Here is a 19733-nt window from a genome sequence, read left to right as displayed (position 1 = left end):
TCTTCCCATCTCAAGATATTTTACTTTAATCACATCTACAAAGGCTCTTTTGCCAAGTAAAGTAATATGTTGAAAGGTTCTGGGGATTAGAATATGGACAGATTGTATTCTTTTGGACATATTTTAGGGACCATTATTCTGCCTACCAGTCTTACTTGGTATAACAAAATACCGTAGATTGGGTGAATTATAAGCAACAGAAATTAATTTCTTAAAGTTCTGAAGGCTGGGAAGTCCAAGACGAGGGTGCCAGCATGGTTTGGTTCTGGCAAAGGCCCAAATTCTGTTTCAGAGCCGGTGCCCTCTCGGCCACATTCTCATGTTCTTACACAGTGTAAGAGGGGATGGGAGTGTCCTTGGGCCTCTTTTATAAGGTCACTAATCCCACCCATGAGGGCGCTTCCTTAGAGACTTAATTACCTCTTAAAGGCCCCATCTCCTAATACCATCACCTTGGGGGTTAGGATTCAACATATGAGTTGAGCGGGGTGGCACAACATCCAGACAATAGCACTACCAAACCAGTGAATAATTTTGAGCAAGGAAGTGGCATAATGACAGTGGTACTGTAGGGAAAAAGTTCCCCAATAACTATCCAGTATGGAACTGACCTGGTGCCAAGTTTGGGGCAGAGCTCTGCCTCTGTGGAAAACAACTTCCATGTGTTTTTGATGCAATACAGATGATGAGTCCAGGAGACCATCTGCTGACATCCTGGAAGGCAGATCACTTTCCCATTGCCTTGTGCTACCCACATTTGTCATTCAGGTCACCAAGGGGACAATCATCCATAGTTTCGAGAAGCAGCTTCTCCTTGCTTTTTTTATCTACAAAATATTCCATGAAAAGAAAGGACACAGAATTGTCATACTAGATCTTATAGCAGAATATTCAGAATAGAAACCAACATGTTAGCAGAGTAGAAAATCTTCCCCTCGCAGGACCTGGGATCTTAGTTGACCTTTCACATGAAGCATTTAAGTACTGTGGGGTGGGCTTCTTGTTGTTGTTCAGTTGCTAAGTTGCACCTGACTTTTGAGATCCCATGGACTGCAGCAGGCCAGGCTTCCCTGTGGGCTTACTGCAACTTAAAGTCAGAGGCAGTATTTGAATGGGTACTGGGTTGCCACCAGTATTCTGAAGAAGAAACCATAAGCTTCAATGATTTTGAGTAATAATTTATCAGGAAGGCTAAGTTATGAAAAAATGCTTTAATTAAACAAAAGAAACCCACAGGATGGATGTAGTTCAAATATTTTCCAACGTAAGCTTCCTTTGGAAAATAATTTAAATGTTTGTCTGCCTTCTTATCGTATTTATGTGTGATATGTTGAGTAATTAATTAAGGAGTACAGAAAGGGAATCCCTGTGGTATAAATTCCAGGAACAACTACAGACTCATCCAAAGGTCACTTATAAATTAGAACAAGCCCAAATTCATAAGCTAGCCTCAAACAGAATCAAGTATCCTATAAAAATAAGAAAATCAGAAGAACCATTATTTCTACCCTCTCAAAATAATTGCAAGAAAACAAGACTCTCTTTCTCCAGTCAGGCCAATAACTTTTCCAGAGCATTCTTAACTACTGATGCTAAATATTACAGCATTTTGGAACTTGCACAGTTTTATTATCTGTTCAATTCTCTTGGGTGTATGCCGTTGACTATTTTTGCCTATGCATGTTTTCTCAGGGGAAAGATGTCATAAAGTCAGGACAGTTCTTAAGCAGAACAGGCAACATTTGCTCTAACACTTTCTCATTTCTCTTTTGCAAAATTTTCTTCTGAGGACGCTATCACAACCTTTCTTCCTGGAACCTACCCCAGGCAGCCATGACGCTGCTACCTATAGTTCTGCACTCTCCTATTCCTATTCCTTTGACAGTTCTTTAAATTGTATCTTCTTCTTTTGGACCCAGGGTGTTGTCTAGTTAATTGTAGATGGATGTAATGGATTGGGTTCCCTTCCAGGCAGTGTAACATCTGTAGCCTATGGACACCCCATTCCCACTCTAGTGTTTTTAGCTCACAGTTTGGATAGGTTTTTTGAATCTGTGAATGAAAGGTGAGATAGGTAGTGAGACCCAAAAAGGGAGGGTCAGAGAAGAGTGATAAATTTAGAAACCCTGGGCATCTAGTTGGGAAAATGCAAGTAAGTATACAAAGCACTTACTCCAAAAAGTAGGTGTGAAGAGGGTGGAGAGAGTTTTTAAAAGGAAAGTTTTACTATACTAGGGCTTCTCTGGTGGCTCAGATGGTAAATAATGTGCCTGAAGTGCAGGAGACCCGGGTTCAATCCCTGAGTTGGAATGATCCCCCAGAGAAGGGAATGGCAACCTACTCCAGTATTCTTGCCTGGAGAATTCCATGGATAAAGGAGCCTGGCAGGCTATAGTCCATAGGGTCACAAAGAGTCAGACATGACTGAATGACAAACACTTTCACACTTTCACCTTTTCACTTTTATTTTAAAAAGAAATTATATCTGCTTCATAGGTTTGCCTTTGCTTCGGGTCTGCCATTTTTCTGTGAGTCATTGCGTTGCGTATAGCACACTACATCCAGATCAAACAAGGGAAACCACCTGTTATAGCCCTCACAATATTCTGCCCAACCCTGGAATCCAGAAATGTGCATATCAGTGCACATGTTGAATCAAACATGAGAATTAAACATCACTCCTTTTTACTGAGCCCATAGATGATCTCAGGATCCCTATCAACATCTCATCTTCATCCCAAATATATGAAGAACTTGATTATTAATAGGAATATTATGGAATTTTCCTGAATGAACTAAGCTCTGAATTTATATAAAGTGATTCACTAAGTAGTTTTAATCACCCCATCCTTCTTTGCATTTATCTTTTGTTTGAAATACAATTACTCCAACCTCTCTCCAAATATACTGCATAGAGGTGTTGTGAGGAATCATTTCACTTTCTGGAAATTGCTTTCAGCTACTATAAATTTTCAGAAAAACATCATGTTTAAGGCAAAATTATGTAAGCATTTGTGTAACAGAATAAACAAGAAAGAAGTGTATTTCACTCAGTTCAGGAATTAATACCTTAACTCAAGTCATAATTAAAAGGTACCATAGTTATTGGAAGTCAAGAAAACAATTTAGTCTTTTTTTAAGAAGTTCTATGTGAATTTTCTTCTTTTGTTATTATGTTTGGTTTTGAAAATGCACCCATTCACAAAACCTCTGGGAAGCTGGACAAAACAGATGTATAATCCTCTGAAATGGGACAGGACTCAAGTCAAAATATTGTTGGCTGAACATTTAGGAACAAAATGAGGAAAAGACTCACCTTTCTCCTCCACTTGAAGTTGCCAAGTAAAGCCTTCCAAATATTCTAGAGAAAGAAGATGCCTCTGGCTCATTCTACTTGCCTTTGAGTCTTGCTCAAAAACTGTTTTTTACAAATGATAAAAGGAAAGACAAAGGAAACAGTAAAAGTAAAGGAACTAATTTTGTGTGGAAGAAAACTACAACTGTGGACACTCTGAGCTGTGACCATATAAAAACTTTGGGGAAAAAACCAAACCCTAACTTATTCAATGCTTTAATTTGAAGATGAAGATATTAAAGAATGAGGTGCTCCTTCAGAATCATCACCTTTCTCTGTGTCTTGAAGACTCTTGAAAGATTTTTAAAATCTTGCTCTAGAACCATTTATAATGCTGGAGAAATTTCCTTCTTCATAATTCAAATCTATTTGCCAATGGAAATTTGACATCGCCCTCAAAAACACTAGCTATACAAGGATTAAACACTAGATATACAAGGATTAAAATGTTCACAGAATCCTCTGGGAGTATATGAGTCGGACAGGATTTATCTTGCTCTAAATTCAATTCAATCCTAAAAATCCCGACATCCCTTCCCTAAAATAGGGAATGATATAGAGTTTCGTGAATATTATTCTCTCATGCTACAAAAACTAAATTGATATCATCTCTAGGATCAAGACTTCTGGGGCATGAAAGAGCAAGTAAAAATTAAAATACTGGGTGTACCATTTAGCCTCACTCTTTCATTTAGAGGCTTCCCAGGTGGCTTAGCAGTAAGGAATCTGCCTGACAATGAAAGAGACATGGGTTTGATCACTGGGTTGAAAACATCCCCTGCAGGAGGAAATGACAACCCACTCTAATATTCTTGCCTAGGAAATCCCATGGACATAGAAGCCTGGTGGGCTACAGTCCATGGGGTTGCAAGAGTTGGACAAGACTTAGTCACTAAACCACCACCACCTTTTACTCCCAGGTGGCACTAATGATAAAGAACTCACCTGCCAGTGCAGGAGATAAGAGATGCAGGTTTCGTTCCTGGGTCAGGAAGATCCCCTGGAGGAGGGCATGGCAACCCACTCTAGTATCCTTGCCTGGAGAATCCCATGGACAGAGGAGCCTGGCAGGCTACAATCCATGGGGTTGCAAAGAGTTAGACATGAATGAAGTGACTTAGCACACAGCACCTTTCATTTTGAATATGAGCCAGCTGAGGCTCAGAGGTGGACGTACACACTGAAACATCCTGAGGTCCCTTCTGTGGGTCACACAGAACTGACTTCACCCATATGCCTCACTCCTGGTCTGCCCATCCTCTTGCTGCAGTGATTGAAGAACTCTAAATATCTCGTCAGGCTTCACTAGAACCCTTTCCTGGTTGACTGAGTCCACTAGAGAAGAACAGTCAGGGTGTCCTTATGGCCACCCCATTTGATCCACACCCCTGCTCTATAGATTCTGAAACCACAGGGGATTCTGGGTGCAGGCCTTCGAGCAAGCTGTGTGGGAGGTGACTGAAAATGCCAGGTGAGGAAGCAGGGCCTGGCGTTCCCAAGAGCAATGCTAAGTGGTATGTGTGCCTCCTGCATTTTCCACCTTTCCTTCACTTTTACTTTCCTTTTGAAAATGTTTTATTTTGAGTAAGACTAAAGGCAAACAATATACATCAGAAACATCTTTCTCTTGAGAATTTGGAAGGTTTCCCGTGGTATCTTTAGATGGGAGAGGAAGCTAAACCTTTGCCTCATTGCCAATGTCTAGCTAACTGTTCTTCAGCTTGAATCCTGGCCCACTTCAGAGGCCCCTGGTTATACATCCATTTTGTCTGACTGCCCAGAGGTTTGATGAATGGACATATTTTCAGGATCAAAATGACTTCTTTAGAGCAGTATTCAAATTTTAATATGCATAGATATCACCAGGAGGGTCTGTTGAAACACAGATTGCTGAGCCCCATGCCTAGATTATAACTCAGGAAGTTTGAGTGGAACAAGTTCTATCAAGTTCCCAGGTGACGCTGTTGCTCGTTTTAGCATTCACGGTTGCCCCTTTGAGACACAGCCTTAGCGATATTCCTGTTCATCTTACCTGCTTTCACTTCTCTGATAAGCCCCTTTCTGGACTGAGAAGCAACAACCATGTGAGGGGATGCAGTGACAAAAATGGTGTCATCTTCTCAGAGGAACCACCTTGCTGCTCTTACTCCTAGATCTTACTAGTGACTATTTTAGAGTTCCTTTAAGGCTCTTTCATTATCTTGCCCCTCTCATGTAAATGACCATAAAATCCTATAGATTCTGTATCCTAAAAATCTACAGAAACCCTCGCCTACCTCCCCAGCCCCTTTCTCACCTCCCTAACTCAGGTGAACACGATCTTTCACCCAGAACTCGGCAGCAACTCCCTAGTTGGTTTTCTTTTTCACTCCACTATCAGAGCAAGTTTCCCAAAACAGACATCTGACCCTAAAGCCGGGCTGCTCAGAATTGCTCCACCGTATCTTCTTAGTTTTCAGGAGAGGGACAAACGGGCAACAATAGCTTGGGGACATTTATTTTGCCTTTCCATTATCATCTTCCTTCCTCCTATCACACCAGCACTCAGCACATTTGAGATCAAACTTGGCAGAAGGCAGAAGAGCTTCAACTTTGTAAACCTCCTTCCACTTAAAACAGCTATCTTTCATTTTAGTTTAATGAGCATTTGTATCTACCCACTGTGTGCAATGCCTGACACTTTTTGTCAATTCTCACAAAAGTCAGATGGGTTGCTAGGAGGAAAGAATGAGTTAAGGAGCTGCCTAAGATTATACCCAGGCTTCTTTGGGGGCTCAGCGGTTAAGCATCTACTTGCCAATGCAGGAAATACAGGTTCAGTTCCTATGGTGGAGAAGGGAATGGCTACCCACCCCAGTATTCTTGCCTGGAAAATCCCATGGACAGAGCAGCCTGGTGGGCCACAGTCCATGGGGTTGCAAAAGAGCTGGACATGACTGAGTGACTAAACAGCCGCAGAGAGTTCTGAGCAAGGAGTGATACGGTCTGGCATTATGTTTTGAAAGGAGCACTCAGAGAATGGACAGTAGGAGAGAGGAGTAGGCAGAGCACAGTCAGGGAGCTACTGTGGTAACTGGGACATGAGAATAAAATGGTTTACACCAGGGTACCTGGTAAGAATTGACCGGATGCTGATATTTGCTGGTGATTTGACTACAGGTGTGAGAGAGAGGAATCAAGGATGACTCCAAGTGTCATTTTTTGTGCACAGTCACTCCCCTACCCAACTCTACCCCCACTACGCTTTACCACCCTCTCCTTCTAATCCTGAGGACTCACATTTCTTGACCCAGGTACTTCAGTGTACCTCACTGCCCCATCCCAGGCCTGCCTTTTTGGTTAGTTCCTCTACTTCTAAACACCTTTTATATTCTGAACTTATCTTTACTGTGTCCCAGCCTATGAATCCCTTGCATAGTGACTGGTTAATTCGTTTGCAAAAGTAAATAAAGACCAATGTGCTGGTTTGAAAATGTCATATACCCCTCCCACCAACACACTATACATTTCTATTTTTAGTGCATCATCCCTGCCTTATCTGATAATCATGAGCAATACAGGAATTACAGGCATTTGAGAGGCAACAGTGAGAGATTTGAGGCATGGGGGTCTTTTCTAGAAGGAACTACTTCATTTATATTATCCTCACAGTAATCTGTGGAGAAGGCGATGGCAACCCACTCCAGTACTCTTGCCTGGAAAATCCCATGGATGGAGGAGCCTGGTAGGCTGCAGTCCATGGGGTTGCTAAGAGTCAGACATGACTGAGAAACTTCACTTTCACTTTTCACTTTCACACATTGGAGAAGGAAATGGCAACCCAGTCCAGTGTTCTTCCCTGGAGAATCCCAGGGACGGGGGAGCCTGGTGGGCTGCCATCTATGGGGTTGCACAGAGTCGGACACGACTGAAGCGACTTGTCAGCAGCAGCAGCACAGTAATCTGATGAGTACTTTTATTCCCATATTACAGAGAGAAGAACTGAGATTTCAAAGGCCTGGGCCCAAGACATGGCTGGTAAAACAAAAGAACTGGGATCCATCCCAAACTCTCTGACTCCAGGGTCCAAGCTTTTCCCTCTATCCCAAGCCCTGCTGTAGTAGAAGGTGTGAAATTATTATATAATAATTTCTGGGTTATCAGGACACCAGGAAAGGACCTGCTTAATAGCTATGGCACATTTCTGTAATTTCTGAACTTCAGTCAGACTCGCAAGAACTCAAAATTCCACCTGGTAAATAATTCTGTTTGTTTCTGGTGCTCAAAAAAGATTTATGAATGGTTTTTACTTCAGAGCTATTTAGTATTTCCTGGCATGAGCTGGGGACTCACATGTGTCTCACCACTTGTAGTGTGACTGTAGCACATTAGGTCTATGCTGAATCTTTTTATCCTTCACCTTTATGGTTTCAGGGAAAGAATGAGCCATTAATGACCTCGTCAACTTAATAGACCATGTCAACTTCTCTTTCTAGTCCTATAAACAGAAAATCAGACTTGTGGTTTCCTGTGCCTGGAGAATCCCAGGGATGGCGGAGCCTGGTGGGCTGCCGTCTATGGGGTCGCACAGAGTCGGACACGACTGAAATGACTTAGCAGCAGCAGCAGCAGCTGCCCATCTGGATTTCCAAACTGCCTTTCAGTCATGAATTTTGTTCTTCCTGATTAGAAACAGAGACATTATGGGGAAAGGGGATAGGGAGAGAGGAAGGAAACAGTAATGAATCTTATCAAGGCAACTTCCAGCCCTGGGATTACATCATTCAATTAGGATAGGCTTATGTAGGTAAAGATACCAGTTGGTATGTGTTTCCTTTCCTTGGAAAATCCTTTGTGTCAAACTATTTTTCATATAATATTAAAGTTTACTCATTAGTTCATACTGGTAGTCCATTTACCTCTTAGGAAAAGCTCACCACCATAGATCTATATTAATATTTTGGTATTTAAAAGATAATCTTATATTTTATTAAGAGTAAAAAGTTTTACTTATGCTGTTGTTAAACTTCAGCAAGCAGTCGAAAAGTCATATAGGAATGTAGCTGTAGCTTGATTAGGGACTATTAGCACTCAAATAAAAGGATTTTAAATAGTAGTAATAAACTTTTAAAGTATTACATAATATTTTTAAAGTAACAAATAAAACATCAATGTTTATTTTTTGTTTCCCTGGGCTAGCTATTTTTTTTTAAAGATCATGCTACTTTAAAATGATCTTTGTTAATAAAGTAGAACAGTGATGTAGCAAAAGGGACTTATTCAAACATACCATCTGCTGCTACCACGTATACAAGACTAATGTACTAGACACTTAACATGTGTTGTCATAGTTAAATATCTGAATCACTAAGCCCTGAAAACCTAATATCTTTGGACTACATTATATGGTGGATGATCTGCAACAGTAAAATTTTAAATTTTATTTTGCTCAATTTTAAAATTGGTTGGCAATTCTGAGCACAGAATATTTATAATGGGCTCATTGTCCTGAAGCTTAGGATTGTCATCTTTCTTTTATTTACTCAATAAAGTGTTTACCAAACAACTACCATGTAATAAAGTCTGGGATGAATTAGATACAAATTCAATTCTAATAAAATTCTAGTCAAATGCAATTTAAATCAAAACATTTCATGCAATAAGCTCTTTCATGGAGCTTTTATATGTTGATTCAAAAATTTTGATGGAAAACCAAATGATCAATAATTGCCGAGATTATTTTGCAAAAAGAAAACACAGTAAGGAGTCTTCACCAAATATCAGACTTGTAATACAGATGGTGTGTACCAATACAGAGAGCCCAGAAAAACAGAGAGATATATATGGAAACACACACACTTTAAATATCTTTAAAGTATTATGAACTGGATCAAAGCACTCAAGTTTGGTGCAGCTATATGACTGAGTTCTGACCAAAAGAATATGGAAAGAAGGCTCCTCCAAGCCTGATCCATGAAACCTCTCTTGGAATACCCCATGTGCTTTTTTCCCCTGACCTGCTAGACAGATGTAGAAAATTCGGTGAAGCTCTCTGAGGACCAAAAGATGACAGAGACACTAAATAGGAAAAATACGAATGACTGCACAGAGTGGAGACTTTGCACCATCCACTTTGTGCACCCCCAGTATACAGCAACATAACCAAGAAATAAACCTTTACTGTGTTAAACCACTGAAATTTAACATTGTTTAACAGTCAGACAATTTTTACTAATATACTATATAATTACATTCATATCCCCGTCTTGTCCTAGTCAACAATGAACTCTGAGGCCAAAAACATACAGTGTTTCATCCCATGTTGCTTGCAAAAAGAGGATGAACAAATATTTATTGAGTTAATAAATATTCAATTAAGCCAGGAGAAAGGACTAATACAATTATAATGCTTCCCTGTACCCACTTCTCCTAAAGTAATGTTAAAACAACCATGCACAGAAAAAAATTTCTTAAACATCAGAAAAATAAAATAGCAAGTTAACCATATTTCACTATTTCTCAAGTATTCTAGAATATGATATTTTGCTGCAGTAGAAAATAAGAGATTGATATGTAGTTTCCAAAAGACACAATCATGCATTCTTTAAAGCAGTTAAACAAAAACACTTTTCAACCACTATTTTCATAATGAAGAGAAAAAAAATATCTACGGTCTATTCGTCCAAATTAATTTTGATACCTAAGTTGGCATTTGAAGCAGGAAAATCTCACGGTGTCACTTTCCCAAGGCTCTATTGACTACACAGGTGTTTTGACACATTTACTGAAGGCAAACATTTGCCACCGCTAAGTCAAAGTGTATTCAAATGGCATTTAATGCACAACCTCTCCCCTCTTTTTCTTTTCTTTTTAATTAATTTTTTTATTGAAGGAAAATTGCTTTACAGAATTCTGTTGTTTTCTGTCAAACCTCAACATCAATTAGCCATAAGTATACATATATGACCAAAATCAAATCCATTATGATTATACAGTGGAAGTGAGAAATAGATTTAAGGGACTAGATTTGATAGATAGAGTGCCTGATGAACAATGGGTGCAGGTTCGTGACATCGTACAGGAGACAGGGACCAAGACATTCCCCATGGAAAGGAAATGCAAAAAAGCAAAATGGCTGTCTGAGGAGTCCTTACAAATAGCTGTGAAAAGAAGAGAAGCAAAAAGCAAAGGAGAAAAGGAAAGATATAAGCATCTGAATGCAGAGTTCCAAAGAATAGCAAGGAGAGAAGAAAGCCTTCCTCAGTGATCAATGCAAAGAAATAGAGGAAAACAACAGAATGGGAAAGACAAGAGATCTCTTCAGGAAAATTAGAGATTCCAAGGGAACATTTCATGCAAAGATGGGCTCGATAAAGGACAGAAATGGTATGGACCTAACAGAAGCAGAAGATATTAAGAAGAGGTGGCAAGAATACACAGAAGAACTGTACGAAAAAAATCTTCACGACCAAGATAATCACAATGGTGTGATCACTCACCTAGAGCCAGACATCTTGGAATGTGAAGTCAAGTGGGCCTTAGAAAGCATCACTACGAACAAAGCTAGTGGAGGTGATGGAATTCCAGTTGAGCTATTTCAAATCTTGAAAGATGATGCTGTGAAAGTGCTGCACTCAATATGCCAGCAAATTTGGAGAACTCAGCAGTGGCCACAGGACTGGAAAAGGTCAGTCTTCATTCCAATCCCAAAGAAAGGCAATGCCAAAGAATGCTCAAAACACCACACAATTGCACTCATCTCACACACTAGTAAGTTCAGTTCAGTTCAGTTCAGTCGCTCAGTCGTGTCCGACTCTTTGCGATCCCATGAATCACAGCACGCCAGGCCTCCCTGTCCATCACCAACTCCCGGAGTTCACTCAAACTCATGTCCATCGAGTCGGTGATGACATCCAGCCATCTCATTCTCTGTCGTCCCCGTCTCCTCCCACCCCCAATTCTTCCTAGCATCAGACTCTTTTCCAGTGAGTCAACTCAACGCATGAGATGGCCAAAGTATTGGAATTTCAGCTTTAGCATCAGTCCTTCCAATGAACACCCAGGATTGATCTCCTTTAGAATGGACTGGTTGGATCTCCTTGCAGTCCAAGGGACTCTCAAGAGTCTTCTCCAGCACCACAGTTCAACACGCTAGTAAAGTCATGCTCAAAATTCTCCAAGCCAGGCTTCAGCAATACATGAACCGTGAAATTCCAGATGTTCAAGCAGGTTTTAGAAAAGGCAGAGAAACCAGAGATCAAATTGCCAACATCCACTGGATCATGGAAAAAGAAAGAGAGTTCCAGAAAAACATCTATTTCTGCTTCATTGACTATGCCAAAGCCTTTTTCTGTGTGGATCACAATAAACTGTGGAAAATTCTGAAAGAGATGGGAATACCAGACCACCTGATCTGCCTCTTGAGAAACCTGTATGCAGGTCAGGAAGCAACAGTTAGAACTGGACATGGAACAACGGACTGGTTCCAAATAGGAAAAGGAGTACGTCAAGGCTGTATATTGTCACCCTGCATATTTAACTTATATACAGAGTACATCATGAGGAACGCTGGGCTGGAAGAAGCACAAGCTGGAATAAAGTTGCCAGGAGAAATATCAAGAACCTCAGATATGCAGATGACACCACCCTTATGGCAGAAAGTGAAGAGGAACTCAAAAGCCTCTTGATGAAAGTGAAAGAGGAGAGTGAAAAGGTTGGCTTGAAGTTAAACATTCAGAAAACGAAGATCATGGCATCTGGTCCCATCACTTCATGGGAAATTAATGGGGAAACAGTGGAAACAGTGTCATACTTCATTTTGGGGGTCTCCAAAATCACTGTTGATGCTGATTGCAGCCATGAAATTAAAACACGCTTACTCCTTGGAAGGAAAGTTATGACCAACCTAGATAGCATATTAAAAAGCAGAGACATTACTTTGCTAACCAAGGTCCATCTAGTTAAGGCTATGGTTTTTCCAGTGGTCATGTATGGATGTGAGAGTTGGATTGTGAAGAGGGCTGATCACCGAAGAATTGATGCTTTTGAACTGTGGTGCTGGAGAAGACTCTTGAGAGTCCCTTGGACTGCAAGGAGATCCAACCAGTCCATTCTAGAGGAGATCAGTCCTGGGTGTTCACTGGAAGGACTGATGCTGAAGCTGAAACTCCCATACTTTGGTCACTTCATGCGATCAGTTGACTCACTGGAAAAGACTCTGATGCTGGGAGGGAATTGGGGCAGGAGGAGAAGGGGACGACAGAGAATGAGATGGCTGGATGGCATCACCGACTCGATGGACGTGAGTTTGAGTGAACTCCGGGAGTTGGTGATGGACAGGGAAGCCTGGCGTGCTGTGATTCATGGGGTCACAAAGAGTTGGACACGACTGAGCGACTGAAGTAACTAACTATTTATATATCCCCTCCCTTTTGAACCTCCCTCTCATCTTTCTCCCATCCCACCCCTCTAGGTTGATACAGAGCCCATGTTTGAGTTTCCTGATCCATACAGCAAATTCTCGTTGGCTATTTTACACGCGGTAATGTAAGTTTCCATGTTACTCTTTCCATACATCTCACCCTCTCCCCCGTCTCCCCATGTCCATAAGAACATTCTCTATGTCTGTTTCTCCATTGCTGCTCTGTAAATAAATTCTTCAGGCCCATTTTTCTAGATTCCATATATGTGCTTTAGAATACAATATTTATCTTTCTCTTTCTGACTCACTTCACTCTGTATAATAGGTTCTAGGTTCATCCACCTTATCAGAACTGACTCAAATGCATATCTTTTTATGAGTGAGTAATATTCCATTGTGTATATGTACCACAACTTCTTTATCCATTCATCTGTCGATGGACATCTAGCTTGCTTCCATGTTCTAGCTCTTGTAAATAGTACTGCAATGAACAATGGGATACATGTGTCTTTATCAACTTTGGTTTCCTCAGGGTACATGCCTAGGAGTGGGATTGCTGGGTCATATGGTGGTTTTATTCCTATTTTTTAAAGGAATCTCCGTAACATCTTCCATACTGTCTGTGTCAATTTACATTCCCACCAATAGTGCAAGAGCGTTCCCTTTTCTCCACACCCTCTCCAGCATTTATTGTTTGTAGACTTTTTGATGACAGCCATTCTGACCAGTGTGAGTTTTGATTGGTGGTTTTGATTTGCATTTCTTTAATAATGAGCAATATTGAGCATCTTTTCATGTGTTCGTTAGCCATCTGTATGTCTTTGGAGAAATGTCTGTTTAGGTCTTCTTCCCACTTTTTGCTTGGGTTGTTTGTTTCTCTGACATTGAGTTGTATGAGTTGTTTGTATATTAATCCTTTGTCAGTTGTTTCATTTGCTTTTATTTCCTCCTATTCTGAAGGCTATCTTTTCACCTTGCTTATAGTTTCCTTTGCTGTGAAAAAGCTTTTAAGTTTAATCATGTCCCATTTGTTTTCTTTTGTTTATATTTCTGTTACTCCAGGAGGTGGGTCATAGAGGATCTTGCTTTTATTTATGTCATCAAGTGTTCTGCCTATGTTTTCCTCTAAGAGTTTTATATTTTCTCGTTTTACATTTAGGTCTTTAATCCTTTTTTAGTTTATCTTTGTGTATGGTGTTAGAAAGTGTTCTAATTTCATTCTTTTACATGTAGCTGTCCCATTTTCCCAGCACCATTCATTGAAGAGGTTGTCTTTGCCCCTTGTATATTCTTGCCTCCTTTGTCAAAAATAAGGTAACCATAGGTATCTGGGTTTATTTTTGGGCTTTCTATCTTATTCCATTGGTCTATATTTCTGTTTTTGTGCCAGTACTATATTATCTTGATGACTGTAGCTCTGTAGTATAATCTGAAGTCAGGAAGGTTGATTCCTCCAGCTGGATTCTTCTTTCTCAAGACTGCTCTGGCTATTTGGGGTCTTTTGTGTTTCCATATGAATTGTGAAATTTTTTGTTCTAGTTCTGTGAAAAATGACTTTGGTAGTTTGATAAGGATCGTATTGAATCTGTAGACTGCATTTGGTAGTATAGTCATTTTCACAATATTGATTCTTCCTACCCAAAAACATAGAATATCACTCCATCTGTTCATGTCATCTTTGATTTCTTTCATCAGTGTCTTTTAATTTTCTGTGTACATTTCTTTTGTCTCCTTAGGTAAGTTTATTCCTAGATATTTAATTCTTTTTGTTGCAATGGTGAATGGGATTGATTCCTTATTTTCTCTTTCTGATTTTTCATTGTTATTATACAGAAATGCAAGTGATTTCTGTGTATTGATTTTGTATCCTGCGACTTTGCTAAATTAGCTCTGGTAATTTTCTGATACTATTTTTAGAGTTTTCTATGTACAGTATCATGTCATTTGCAAACAGTGAGAGCTTTACTTCTTTTCTGATCTGGATTCCTTTTATTTATTTTTCTTCTCTGATTGCTGTAGCTAGGACTTCCAGAACTATGTTGAATAATAGTGGTGAAAGTGGACCTTCTTGTCTTGTTCCTGATCTCAAGGGGAACGCTTTCAGTTTTTCACCACTGAGAATAATGCTTGTTGCAGGCTTATCATATATGGCCTTTACTATGTTGAGGAAGGTTTCTTCTATGCCCATTTTTTGAAGAGTTTTAATCATAAATGGGTGCTGAATTTTGTCAAAGGTTTTTTCTGTGTCTATTGAGATGATCATATGGTTTTTACCTTTCAATTTGTTAATATAGTGTATCACATTGATTGATTTGCATATATTGAAGAATCCTTCAATTCCTGGAAAAAACACAACTTGATCATGGTGTATGAGTTTTGGGATGTGCTGCTGAATTCTGTTTGCTAAAATTTTGTTGAAGATTTTTTCATCTATGTTCATCAGTGATATTGGCCTGCAGTTTTCTTTTTTTGTGTTGTCTTTGTCTGGTTTTGGTATCGGGGCAATTATGGTCTCTTAGAATGAGTTTGGAAATGTTCCTTCCTCTGCAATTGTTTGGAAGAGTTCAGAAGGATGAGCATTAGCTCTTCTCTAAATGTTTGACAGAACTGTCCTGTGAAGCCATCTGGTCCTGGGCTTTTGTTATTTGGGAGATTTTTGATCACAGTTTCAATTCCAGTGCTTGTAATTGGGTTGTTCATAATTTCTATTTCTTACTGGTTCAGTCTTGGGAGATTGAAGTTATCTAAGAATCTGTCCATTTCTTCCAGGTTATCCATTTCATTGCCATATAGTTGTTCATAATAGTCTCTTATAATCCTTGAATTTCTGCATTGTCTGTTGTAACCTCTCCTTTTTCATTTCTAATTTTGTTGATTTGATTCTTCTCTCTTTTGTTCTTGATGAGTCTAGCTAAGGGCTTGTCAGTTTGGTTTATCTTCTCAAAGAACCAGCTTTTATTAGTTTTATTAATAAAAATCTTTACTATTGTTTCTTTCTTTTTCATTTGTTGCTGCTTGGATCTTTATGATTTCTTTCTACTAATTTTGGGAGGTTTTTTGTCCTTCTTTTTCCAGTAGTTTTAGGTGTAAAGTTAGGTTGTCTATTTGATGTTTTCCTTGTTTCTTGAGGTAGGATTGTATTGCTCTAAACTTCCCTCTTAGAATTGCTTTTGCTGCATCCCACAGGTTTTGAGTTGTGTTTTCATTGTCATTTGTTTCTAGAAATATTTTATTTCCCTTTTGATTCCTCAGTAACCTGTTGGTTATTTAGAAACCTGTTGTTTAATCTCCATGTGTTTGTGTTTCTTACACTTTTTTTCTTGTAGTTGATATCTAGTCTCATAGCTTTGTGGTCAGAGAAGATGCTTGATATGATTTCAATTTTCTTAAATTTCCTGAGGTTTGATTTGTGACCCAAGATGTGGTCTATCCTGGAGAATGTTCCATGTGCACATGAGAAGAAGGTGTATTCTTCTGCATTTGGATGGAATGTCCTGAAGATACCAATGAGATCCATCTCATCTAGTGTATCATTTAAGACTTGTGTTTCCTTATTAATTTTCTGTTTTGATGATCTGTCCATTGGTGTGAGTGGGGTGTTAAAGTCTCCTACTATTATTGTGTTACTGTCAGTTTCTCCTTTTATGTCTGCTAGTGTTGTCTTATGTATTGCAGTGCTCTTATGTTGGGTGCATAGATATTTACAGTTGTTATGTCTTTCTCTTGGATTGGTCCCTTGATCATTATGTAGTGTCCTTCCTTATCTCTTGTAATCTTTAAGATATATTTTCTCTGATATGAGGATTGCTACTCCAGATTTCTTTTGCTTCCCATTTGCGTGGAATATATTTTTCCATCCTCGCACTTTCAGTCTATATGTGTCTTGAGGTCTGAAGTGGGTTTCTTGTAAACAGCATATATATGGGTCTTGTTTTTGAATCCATTCAGCCAGTCTGTGTCTTTTGGTTGGGGCATTTAATCCATTTACATTTAAAGTAATTATTGATATATATGCTCCTATTACCATTTTCTTAATTGTTTTGGCTTGATTTTTGTAGATGTTTTTCTTCTCTTGTATTCCTTGACTTTGTAAGTCCCTTTAACATTTGTTGTAAAGCTGGTTTGTTGGTACTGAATTCTCTTAACTTTTGGTTTTCTGAAAAGCTTTTTATTTCTCCATTAATTTTGAATGAAATCCTTGCTGGATACAGTAATCTTGGTTGTAGATTTTTCCCTTTCAGTACTTTAAATCCTGTCCTTCCCTTCTGGCCTGCAGAGTTTCTGTTGAAAGATCAACTGTTAAGTGTATGGGGTTTCCCTTATACGTTACTTGTTGCTTCTCCCTTGCTGCTTTAACATTCTTTCCTTGTGTTTAGTCTTTGTTAGTTTGATTAGTATGTGTCTTGGGGTGCTTCTCCTTGGATTTATCCTTTATGGGACTCTTTGTGCCTCCTCTTGGAACTGATTGACTATTTCCTTTTCCAAGTTAGGGAAAATTTCAACTATAATCTCTTCAAAAAATTTCTCATACCCTTTCTTTCTCTCTTCTTCTTCTTCTGCTGCTGCTACTGGACCCCTATAATTTGAATGTTGGCCTGTTTGATATTGTCCCAGAGGTCTCTGAGACTATCCTCAGTTCTTTTCATTCTTTATACTTTATTCTGCTCTTCAGAAATTGTTTCCACCATTTTATCTTCCAGCTCACTGATTCATTCCTCTGCTTCAGATATTCTTCTATTGATTCCTTCTAGAGTATTTTTAATTTCAGTAATTGTGTTGTTTGTCTCTGTATGTTTATTCTTTAATTCTTCCAGGTCTTTGTCAATTGATTCTTGCATTTTCTCCATTTTGTTTTCAAGGTCTTTGATCATCTTTACTATCATTATTCTGATTTCTTTTTCAGGTAGTTTGTCTATTTCCTCTTCATTTATTTGGACTTCTATGTTTCTGGTTTGTTCCTTCATCTGTGTAGTATTTCTCTGCCTTTTCATTCTTCTTTTTTTTTTTTTTTAACTTATTGTGTTTAAGGTCTCCTTTTCCCAGGCTTCAAGGTTGAATTCTTTCTTCCTTTTGGTTTCTGCCCTCCTAAGGTTGACCAGTGGTTTGTTTAAGCTTTGTATAGGGTGAGGTTTGTGATGAGTTTTTGTTTTCTTTTCCTCTGATGGGCAAGGCTGAGTGAGGTGGTAATCCTGTCTACTGATGATTGTTTTGTTTGTTGTTTAGATGAGGCATGCTGCTACTGGTGGTTGGGTGGTTGGGTCTTGTATTCAAGTGGTTTCCTTGGTGTGAGTTCTCACTATTTGATACTCCCTAGGATTAGTTCTCTGGTAGTCTTGGGTCTTGGAGTCAGTGCTCCCACTCCAAAGGCTCAGGGCTTGATCTCCAATCAGGCATGATGATTCCACAAGTGGTTTGTTATGGCATTAAGTGAGATTAAAACAAATATCCAAAAATGAGAAACTGAAGATGAACCCCAGAAAAATGGCAGTTACAAAATCAGGCAAATAATTAAAATAATGGAATATACACATATACATATACACCCATGAGCAAAGTCAAAACAGTCCAACAAAAATAAAGTCCAATAGGTTAACCCAGAAAACAAAGGAAATCAAAAATTATATTTACCAGTTAAGAACAAAACTAACTAAAGCACAAAGTGGTAAAACAAAACTAAAGCAAGGTGCCAAGTGGGGAATAATGCAATGAAAACAAAACTAACAAATATGTTGAGAGGAAAGAAAAGAAAGAAAGAATAGTTATGCAAAGTTAAATAGAGGTAGATGAAGAAGATTTATAGACATTAAAGATTAACTGCAAGGGGAAAAGAACAGTAGGAAAAGTAAACAAAGGAATAAATGTAGAAAAAATATAATAGGTTTAAAACATTAAAAGTTAAAATTATTTAAAAAAAAATGGAAGAAGAAAGAAAAAAGGAAAAAAAAGAAAATCTCTACAGAACTGCAAAAGCCCAACGTAGATGCATAGGTTTATAACAAAAATAAAAAGTGTAACTGAATATACACATATGCATATACACCCATAAGCAAAATCAAAACAGTCCAACAAAAATAAAGTACAATAGATTGACCCGGCAACCAAAGGAAACCAAAAATATATCTACCAGAACAAAATTACAGCCACTATGGAGAACAGTGTGGAGATTCCTCAAAACACTGGAAATAGAACTGCCATATAATCCAGCAATCACACTCCTGGGCATACACACCGAGGAAACCAGAACTGAAAGAGACACATGTACTCCAATGTTCATCGCAGCACTGTTTATAATAGCCAGGACATGGAAGAAACCTAGATGTCCATCTGCAGATGAATGGATAAGAAAGCTTTGGTACATATACATAATGGAGTATTACTCAGCCATTAAAAAGAATGCATTTGAATCAGTTCTAATGAGGTGGATGAAACTGGAGCCTATTATACAGAGTGAAGTAAGCCAGAAAGAAAAAAACCAAAACAGTATACTAATGCATATATATGGAATTTATAAAGATGGAAATGATAATCCTGTATACGAGACAGCAAGAGACACAGATGTATAGAACAGTCTTTGGGACTCTGTGGGAGAGGGTGAGGGTGGGATGATTTGGGAGAATGGCATTGAAACATGTATGTTGTCATATGTGAAACGCATCTCCAGTTCAGGGTCGATGCATGTTACAAGATGCTCAGGGCTGGTGTTTGGGGATGACCCAGAGGGAGGATAAAGGTAGGAGGGAGATGGGAGGGGGTTCAGGAGGGGGAACACATGTACACCCGGGGCGGATTCATGTCAATGTATGGCAAAACCAACCAATATAATATTGTAAAATAATTAGCCTCCAATTAAAAAATTAAAAAAATAAAATAAAACTGAAAAAAAAAACTTAAAAATAAAATAAAATTCAGAATCTTCATTCTCATGAAAGACAGAAACATTTTGGAAGAATCATTGTAGAAGTAGTCATCCTGAACTTT

General features: G+C 38.8%; 1 long non-coding RNA gene across 2 annotated transcripts in view; it reads right to left on the bottom strand.

Annotated features, from left to right (window-relative positions):
• LOC129563255 (uncharacterized) overlaps window positions 1-19733 on the bottom strand; it is a 174330-nt gene that overhangs the window by 130665 nt on the left and 23932 nt on the right. Inside the window, exons 1-2 of one of the 2 annotated variants that reach the window (XR_016038194.1) lie at window positions 3317-4348; window positions 612-827 (exon numbers count right to left, since the gene is read on the bottom strand). This is a non-coding gene — a long non-coding RNA (uncharacterized LOC129563255). Of the gene's footprint in view, window positions 1-611; window positions 828-3316; window positions 4349-19733 lie in introns of those variants that run through there. The other variant, XR_016038193.1, reaches the window with a different exon arrangement.

The sequence above is a fragment of the Moschus berezovskii genome, chromosome 9, assembly GCF_049115385.1.
Source record: "Moschus berezovskii isolate FMDL1 chromosome 9, NW_MosBer_1.0, whole genome shotgun sequence".
Lineage (NCBI taxonomy): Eukaryota > Metazoa > Chordata > Mammalia > Artiodactyla > Moschidae > Moschus > Moschus berezovskii.
This window is presented reverse-complemented; position numbering and strand designations above follow the sequence as displayed.